This window comes from Triticum urartu, chromosome 5 (assembly GCF_003073215.2).
Source record: "Triticum urartu cultivar G1812 chromosome 5, Tu2.1, whole genome shotgun sequence".
Classification (NCBI taxonomy): Eukaryota; Viridiplantae; Streptophyta; class Magnoliopsida; order Poales; family Poaceae; genus Triticum; species Triticum urartu.
This window is the reverse complement of record NC_053026.1, coordinates 224,629,001-224,637,529: the sequence shown is the minus strand read 5'-3', so window position 1 is coordinate 224,637,529 and position 8,529 is coordinate 224,629,001. Positions and strand designations below refer to the sequence as shown.

Genomic DNA, 8,529 nt, shown 5'->3' with positions numbered 1-8,529 from the left:
GCTGGAAATCAACAGTTGTCCAGTCGATTCCCACTAATGCTCGAAAGACAGCTTCATCATGGATCAGCAACGACGGTTCAATATCGGGAGCATAAGTATGCTTATGGATTGGAGGGATAAGATTTTCCGCTTCATGAATTGGTGCAGCTACTCGCTTGTTTTGATTGTCATAATGAGCTTGATAGTGAGACAAGTCTGCTTCTTCAGCCAATTCACAAGCCAGCGAACGCACCTCCCGGTTTATTGCTCGCAGATCCGCTTCACCAAATTCTGACCCGTCTTCCTTCAGGCTGGGATAGCCCTGAGCCGCTTCAATAGGATCAAAATCTGGCACCCAAGCTTTAGCCCGGATTAAGGCGTTGATCGCGCCGGTTCGGGCAGCAGATTTCTTCAGTTCTTCAACCAGAGCAGGAAGCACCGACAGTTTCTGCAGAGTGTCCTGAATCAAAGTGGGCGCCGGTTTGTTGGGGGATGTAGTACAGATGATCCGTTGTGCACCAGTATACAGTTGTTCAATCAGTGTATAGGCGGCCTTCAATTTCTTCCGCACATCTGACCCCAGATGACCAATGCGTGTCCCTGCAGTGTCAAAAAGGATTAACAAACCGGTAGCTCTATAAGACGGTTGAGGCAATCTAGAAATTAAACCAGCTTACCAAAGATAGCACTGGTCATGGCATGCACATGCCGCTTTATGCTGGCCAATTCGTCTGCCACCGGTTTAAGTGCAACCTCAGCATCTTGTGCTTGTTTGGTTAAAGCGGATTTTTCAGTAATCCAATCCGCCCGTTCTTTCTTAAAGCCCTCTTTGAGTTGTTCCATGGCGCTTAAAGCGCTGGTTAACTCCTCTTTGGCTTTGGAGTTTTCAGTTTGTTGGGATTTCACATTTTCTTGGAGATCGGCGACTTGGCTTTCTTTCGTCTTCAGCTCAGCCTGCAGGCAGACAGTTATACGATTCAGCAAAACGATACAAGGATTAAAGTACCAAACACATAACAAGTTATGCACTTGGTACTTGGGGACTAATGCATATTTGATCTTCATCTTTCAATTGCTTACAAAGTCCCAAGATCAATACAAGTATTCAAATTGGCACTTGGGGGCTAATGGCTATTCGCTCGTATGTATTCTGAACCGGCCCTTGGGGGCTACATCAGCGAATTTCAAAACATTATGATTTATATTAGTAAGTCCTGGTTTGAAAGAAGATTACAAACCGGCCCTTGGGGGCTAGGAGAGTCAGTAAGAATTGAAGCATACAAACAGGAAAGAGCATATGGAAGTTACCTCATATTTATCTTTCATCATGTTAACCAGACCGGCTTCATAGTCACGGCTGGTATACAGCCGGTTCAGGTAGCCGGAATGGATATCTTGGGCGTTCAGAGCAGCATAAGTCGCCAGATCAGCATTCCACTTGCCTTTGCCAAAGGCAGCAACTTCTTCCTTGGCAGAGTGTTTGGACAAAGCGACAGGATTGTTTGGCTCTGTATGGCCAGTGCCAGTAATGACAACCTCATCATCCTTGGTATCGCCGGTTTGCACTGGGGCTGTTGGCTTGTCAATAGGTTTTGTTGGACCGGTGGATGTCTCATTTCGGATAGAGTTTGTGGGCTGATTGACAGGATTTGAGATATCAATAGGTGTGTCTTCAGCAATAAGATCGTCGTCTTGCTATGGTGGATCATTGGGTATATCCTCAGGAATAGCCGCTTCAAGATATGGTGTCATGCCTGGTTCAAGGACGGTATCTTCTTCGGCCGCTTTGTCTAGGCGAGCCTTCTTGCTTGGCCTAGGTTTGGCCCTGAAAGGAATAACAAAATCAAATACAACATATGTTTCAAGGCAATGTGCTGCAAATATTATGATAAGTATAGCTTACCCAAGCACCGTTTTGAGTGGTGGCAGCTGAGTAGCTGATGACTCGCCAGAGGATGAGTGGGAAGTAACCTGGTAATCGGAGTCAGATGGATTAAGAGGTTGACGAAAGCAGCCCGCTTTAGGACAAGCACTGACAAACAAATTAGAGACCTCTGAACGGCGTTTCCGAACCGGACTGTTCGGTAAACCGGCGGAGGTAACTACCTGGCCGCTGTGCCGAGTTGTGCGACGAGCTTCATGCTGTTGGGTCTTCATAAGAAATTGGGGATCCAAATAAGCAAGAGGATGAGAAAATTTAACTTTCCGGTTTGCCTGACGGATTTTTAGTGAAGGCAAAGGTTCTGAATCGGAAGAGAGAATAATTACCTCTACAGCATCAGCATGGCTGGCTTCGGCATCATCCTGACAAATAGCATCATCAATAAGACGCATGAAGAATAAGCCAAGTGAGTCAAGCCCTACCTCAAGGTCTGGATTATCCATGTCATCATCAGGGGGCGGGTTAGAGGATGCAGTGGTTCTTTTCCTGTGGGCAGTCTTCTTCACAGCTTTAGTCTTTTGTCGGGTTGCTCTTTCTGGTTTAGCTGGTTTTTCTGGTTTTTCCTGCGGCAGTTTTTTGCTCCAAAACGGATCATTGCCCTGGTTACACAAACACTGATATTAAACAATGACCAGATATATCAATAGCAGATTTAGCAAAAAGAAAAGTCAAACTCTTACAGCTGGCGATTTGTTGGTGGCACAGAAGGGAAGCAGACCGGTTTTAGCACAGATGTGTTCCGGTTCATTCAGCATCTTATTCACAGCCTCTGTGATTTCTTCATCGGTGAGCTGGATGTTGGAATGTCGCAGTGGGTCATCAACATTGCCAGTATACTCACACATCAAACCGGAGCGCTGGCTAAGGGGCAGTACGCTCCATGATATCCAACAACGGGCGAGGTCAACCCCTGTTAAACCGTTGGCCATAAAGGCTCTGAGCTTTGATAATTGAGGAGCATATTTGCTTCTCTCCTGGGCAGTCAACCTTTGCGGAAAGGGGTGTGTATTGTTGAGCCGCTCTGGACGAAATCCAGGCAAGGGATTTTCACCAGCAGGGGAGGTGTCTTTGCAATAGAACCATGTTTGATTCCATTCTTTGGGGTGGCTGTGCAGTTTGGCGTGAGGGTATGTGACTTCTTTCCTTTTCTGAATCGCCACGCCACCCAACTCCGTATTGGAACCGTCAGTAAATTCAGTACAGCGGTTTAGATGGAAACAATCTCTGAACAATTCCACTGTGGGCTCCTCTTGAAAGAACGCCTCACAGAGCACTTGGAAATGACACATGTTTGTAACCGAGTTGGGGCCAGTGTCTTGTGGATGGAGTTGAAAATCGGCTAACATGTCCCGGTAAAATTTAGAACCGGGCGGTTTAAAGCCCCAGGCTAAATGATCTACGAAAACAACGACCTCTCCTTCTTGAGGTGTGGGAGGACATTTGTTGCTAGGAGCCCTCCAATGGATGGTATCTTTACTGCCTAAGGCGCCGATCAGGACTAAATCGTTCAATTCAGCCTCTGTGATGCGAGAAGGAACCCAGTTGCACTCATATACTTGCTTGGCCATGATGAAATCTACAAGGTAGATAATCCCGGTTCAAAAAATGTTATACCGGAGACAGATCTATCTAAACCGGAGTTTTATGAAGCAACAACAACTGGCGGTTCAACAAGGGGACTAATGGTATATACCGGTTTGGCAATTTTTTCTACAAATTTAAACCGCCTGGCCTAAACATTGAAGCAGATGAGTAAATTTACAGAAACAGATTTCACAAGACTTCTCTACAGCAACGCATCTGAAGCAAGTTCAGAAAGGAAGGAAAATATTCAAGGTTCAAAAAAAGAACAGTACTGAATCAATGGGCAGAGATACATATAGATCTATGGTCTTGAGGCATGAAACTGAAGGCGGATGCTAAAACCTACCACTACACAGAGCAAGGATTCACAGATGCATCTAGGATCTATCGTATGAACACGGAACAGGCGATGAACACTAGAAGAACATGAAACCCTAGAACAGATCTGTATTGAGAAGAGCAGAAAGCTTACCAGGGTTGAGGAAGACGCGGAAGGTCGCCGCGGTGCTTTGGTGCGTTCAGGTTGATGCAGCGGCCAAGGTTGGTGCAGAAGTTGACGGCGGCGGCGGAGCTCCGAGGATGGCGACGCGAGGAAGACGAAGAAGAAAGGCACGAAGGGGAGAAAGGAAATGACCTTTCGGTCCTATTTATAAGGCAAAAGGACATGTGTCAGGCGCGACAATCAAGGGGCCACGAAATGGAGCTGTTGCCTCGATTTCCGCAGATATATTAATCAAGGAAGCATAATGGATAAGATTCGTTATGACAGGTGACGTCACTCCGGTTTACAACAATCAGAGAAGATGACATCATGGCGGTTTACCAATTTATGAGAAGATGTTGAAGATGAAGTTTTCCTAAAGGATTGACATGAACCCGTTCAAATCAATCTGGGGCCTAATGTTGGGGATATTACCGCTGGGCGTAAACCGGCATATCTGGGCCGGGTCAACTTCATCAGTAATTCAACAGTACTAAAGCCCAAGAAGACAGACAAGGGCCTAAGGCCCGTGATCGGTTTTAGACTTGTAGCCGTAAACCGACATTTGTATATAAACTTGTATTGTAAGTTAGGAATAAGGAGAGACCAACCCGGATACGAATATGGACCGATGTTGGGACTCTATGAACCGACGGACGTCACCCGTGTATATAAGGGGACGACCCGGCGGCGGTTCAAGGACAGACAACAACTCGAGACATAGGCGAAGCTTGTTTGCTCCCTAGTCATCGAAACCCCATCAATTCCATCACAACTAGACGTAGGCTTTTACCTTCATCGATCGGGCCGAACTAGTATAAACTCTCTTGCATCCCTGTGTCCGCTTTAACCCCTTCAAGCTAACCCGTCGCGATGGCTCCACGACTAAGTCCTTTCTCTAGGACATCTGCCGTGACAAAACCACGACACTATGGGTGACCTTCTCGTAGGGAGACGGGAGCGGATCCATAGTGGTGTATTGATATGGTGAATATGTGGACTCGTGTGCGCCACCTCAAAAGAGTTACTTGCAGTCGTAGTTCAGGATAGCCACTGAGCCAAAGCTGGCTTGCTGCAGTCAAACTCCACCACCCCTTTGTTGATATTGATACATATGTAGTTAGTTCTGATGTAAGTCTTGCTGGGTACATTTGTACTCATGTTTGCTTATTTTATGTTTTTGCAGAGAGACTTCAGTCTCGCTAGTAGTTCTGTGTGGACTTCGACGTTTAGCTTGATACCTCAGCTACGATCTTGTGCCCTCGACAGGATCTTGTAGATAGTCAGGTTTCTCAGTCTTTTTCATTTGTAGATGTCTGTACTCACACATGTCAAGCTTCCGCGTGTGCTTTGACTTGTATGCTCTGAATGTTGGGTCATGAGACCCATGTTTGTAATATCTCGTTCCTCGAAGCCCAATGAATAAATACTTTGAGTCGTAGAGTTATGTTGTGATGCTATGTTGTATTTACACATATCGAGTATATTGTGTGTATGATCACTACACCACGAACCTCTCTAACTACGCATACCTTCCAACGAAATAGCCATGTGTTGCTGGGATTGCCGCTACCACTTCCCATGACTATTAACCACTCCCTACGACAATTAAGGAAATATCATTTTCCAAAATAAAAATAAAGGAAACAACCCACTTCCTCCCGATAGGTAGGCACACCGCACAAGTCGCCCCCACCTACCTTCGTTCTATCGTGTGATCCCTGATCCAGATTCCTCCTGTTCGTCTCCGTCCTCGCCGCCTCAACTACGCCCCGTGATCTCGATGTTGAGGACTTCCCCATCTCTCCAGCACCTCCCTCCACTCCCACCCAGACCAATCTAGGATACGCCCCCAAACGCCAACCCTGCGGCATCGACGGAGCGTGACAATGTCGACCGCCCGGCGAGGCGGCGACTTGCCGGACTAGATGGTGCGGACCCTTCTGGAGCAGGAGAGTCTTCATCGGAGGCAAGACCACCTGCAGCTCCTTCATCTCCATCCTCGTAGCCGCCGTCAGCTTGTTCGTGCTTGTCCATCGATTCTGCCAGTACCACATCCTCGCCAAGGACTTCTCCAACCTCAATGCCATGGTAATTTTGTATTCTCTCGCCTCTCTCTTTGCTTGCTGCCAGTTCACTCAATCAGCCTAGGTTGTTGGTATTTGCGAGACAGGCAAACACTCATGCTGGCTATTAAAATGGAGACTTTCAATTTTGGGTGTTTTCGTAGGTATGTGGTACTACTTTGTGATATGTGGCTGGTTGATGAACCCTGTATATTCCCAATCCTTTGAACAGAGATTCTACTTGCGTTGGTTAGATGCTGGATTTCATCTTATACCTTCCTTGGAAGGTGACAACAAAAGATAAGGTCTGCGACTGGAAAATAAGTATGCTGTTTGGGCATTTTCATTTTAATATGTTCTGCTGATGACCGACTTTGTGTGAAGATTAAGGTGTCTACCTTGTAGAAAAAAATACCAATCATCTAGCAATTTCCTTTAAGTATTATAGTATTCCTGATCCACCGTTGTGGTTGTTGGCTTGCGCCGTTGTGTATGTACACGCTAATGACCGGCTGGCCGCAGCTAATTACTCATTATCCAATATGTTAATGAACTAGGACGAAATTAGATAATCCCAAAGCCAGCAGGAAATAGCCCATGTACGATCGTGGCTGGCTTATTTTGATCGATGAATCGATCAGATCATGACATGTGTATATGCATGTTCAGCACTTTCACCGGCTGGATATAGTAACTTCAGTTCAGATTTGATTGTGGCTGTCATCCTAGAGTGTAATAGCAGCAGCTGCTAGCAGCCTAACGCTGGAGCACTTGGTGTAGCGCCGCAGCATTGGTCTTCACAATAGTGTGTTTGCTGCGCACCGTCTTCCACGACGCGTTGATCTTCAGAGTCTTTGAACCTGGCGTCACAACTCATGTGAGTCAACCTTAAACTTAAGGTATATCATTACAAATTTATATTGTTGTTAGGACTTTTAAAGATTGGTGTTTTTGTTCAATCTACTTAAATGTGCTAGCAAGTGCTTGTGAAATGAATCCATCATTCTTTACAGGACAAAAATTTCTTACATATTCATCTTTGGGAGTAGGGGTGCAGAGCGGCGTGCCGTGAAGTCCCAGAAAAGTGCCCAGCTAGTGCAAAATACTCTAACGCACTCTGATCAAGCTAAAACAGAATTTTCTCATTTTGAACTAGAAGTGGGGCGGATCGGGCACCGCCCTGCATCCCTATTTGGGAGAAAGTTCAGGGCATATATAGCGGGCTACTTCTGTAGAAGGAGGTACAACATGAATAATGTTGGATTGTAAAGCTGTAGGTGATTTAAGTGACATCATCTGCAGTGTAATTCAAAAAATCATGTTGAAAAAGATTTTGTATTCACTCAGATTACTATTGTTGTCAATCATATATATATATATATTTAAATGAAAATCACTAGAAAACACACTTGTTAACATTTAATACAGCCACCTGATTTAGCTTTGTGTGAATTATTTTCTATCAACTTCAAGTATTTCTGGACATTTTAAATCTCTGCATTTATATATGCACTATTTTGGTAACTTCAAATCTGTGTTTGCAATGAAGCATGCTCTATTTGTCGGCGGACATATTTTTTGGGCATTTACCTCCTTCATTATATTCTTTGTAAGGTGTTTATTAACTAATTAACATATGAATGGTCTATTCATAAGGCTCTCTTTTCTCTGTCTATAGAGTTGAGTGCTATGGCTGGGACTGTAAAGAAGTGTTCAAATTATGATAGATCAAATCCCTTCACAGGTGATGACGTATGTTGGATGATGGAATGATTATTCTGTTCTGGTGCTTGCTTTGACTTGGGTGTTCAGAGAAGTAAAACTTTGAACTAACGTCTTTAGTGAAGCAACATATTGTATCTGAAGTGAAACTTTCTCTTTGATACGGAGATGCGAGCATCAAACTAACATCCATCTAAATAAGGTATGCTCATTTATCTACTGTTTGGAAATCAACATGCATGGTTGAGCAACAATTTATTATTGATCATTCATTTTGCAATATGAATGCTCATTGTAGTTCCTGCTTAGCTTGGGAAATCTAAACAAGAATGTTTCTCTTGCTACACTCCAAAGTACACTGACCTAGAATATAAAACAAAAATTGAGGGTGTTGAACTTGGTAATTGATTCTTGGTCGATACAACCACTAAAACAAACCTATTCTACATATAGCAAGATGAACTATCACATAGCCTTCAAGCTTCATATGTTGCTCTTTGTTTGAATTTTACTGCCCTATTACCTTGATTTTATTTTTTGGCACCTTATTTCCCCATTTCTTTGTTGTTGTAGAATTGCCAATATAAATCGATGATTGCATGGCTCGGAAAGTTGGTTGCAAAATCACGAAGGTGGCTACTTGTTTTAGATTAGGTTATTAGAATGTCATTCAGGTCATGTTCAAACATTATGTTTTAGATGGCTGACATGTTGATTGCAAGGTTGAGAATCAGACTAACTACTAGATAGTTTCA

The 8,529-nt window shown here is 44.3% G+C and overlaps 1 long non-coding RNA gene across 1 annotated transcript; it reads left to right on the top strand.

Annotated features, from left to right (window-relative positions):
* Window positions 1–5,644: 5,644 nt before the first annotated feature.
* On the top strand, window positions 5,645–8,319 carry LOC125508460. The gene is made up of 3 exons (XR_007283503.1): window positions 5,645–6,077; window positions 6,160–6,929; window positions 7,066–8,319. It is a non-coding gene; the product is annotated as an uncharacterized LOC125508460 (long non-coding RNA).
* The last annotated feature ends 210 nt before the right edge of the window (window positions 8,320–8,529 follow it).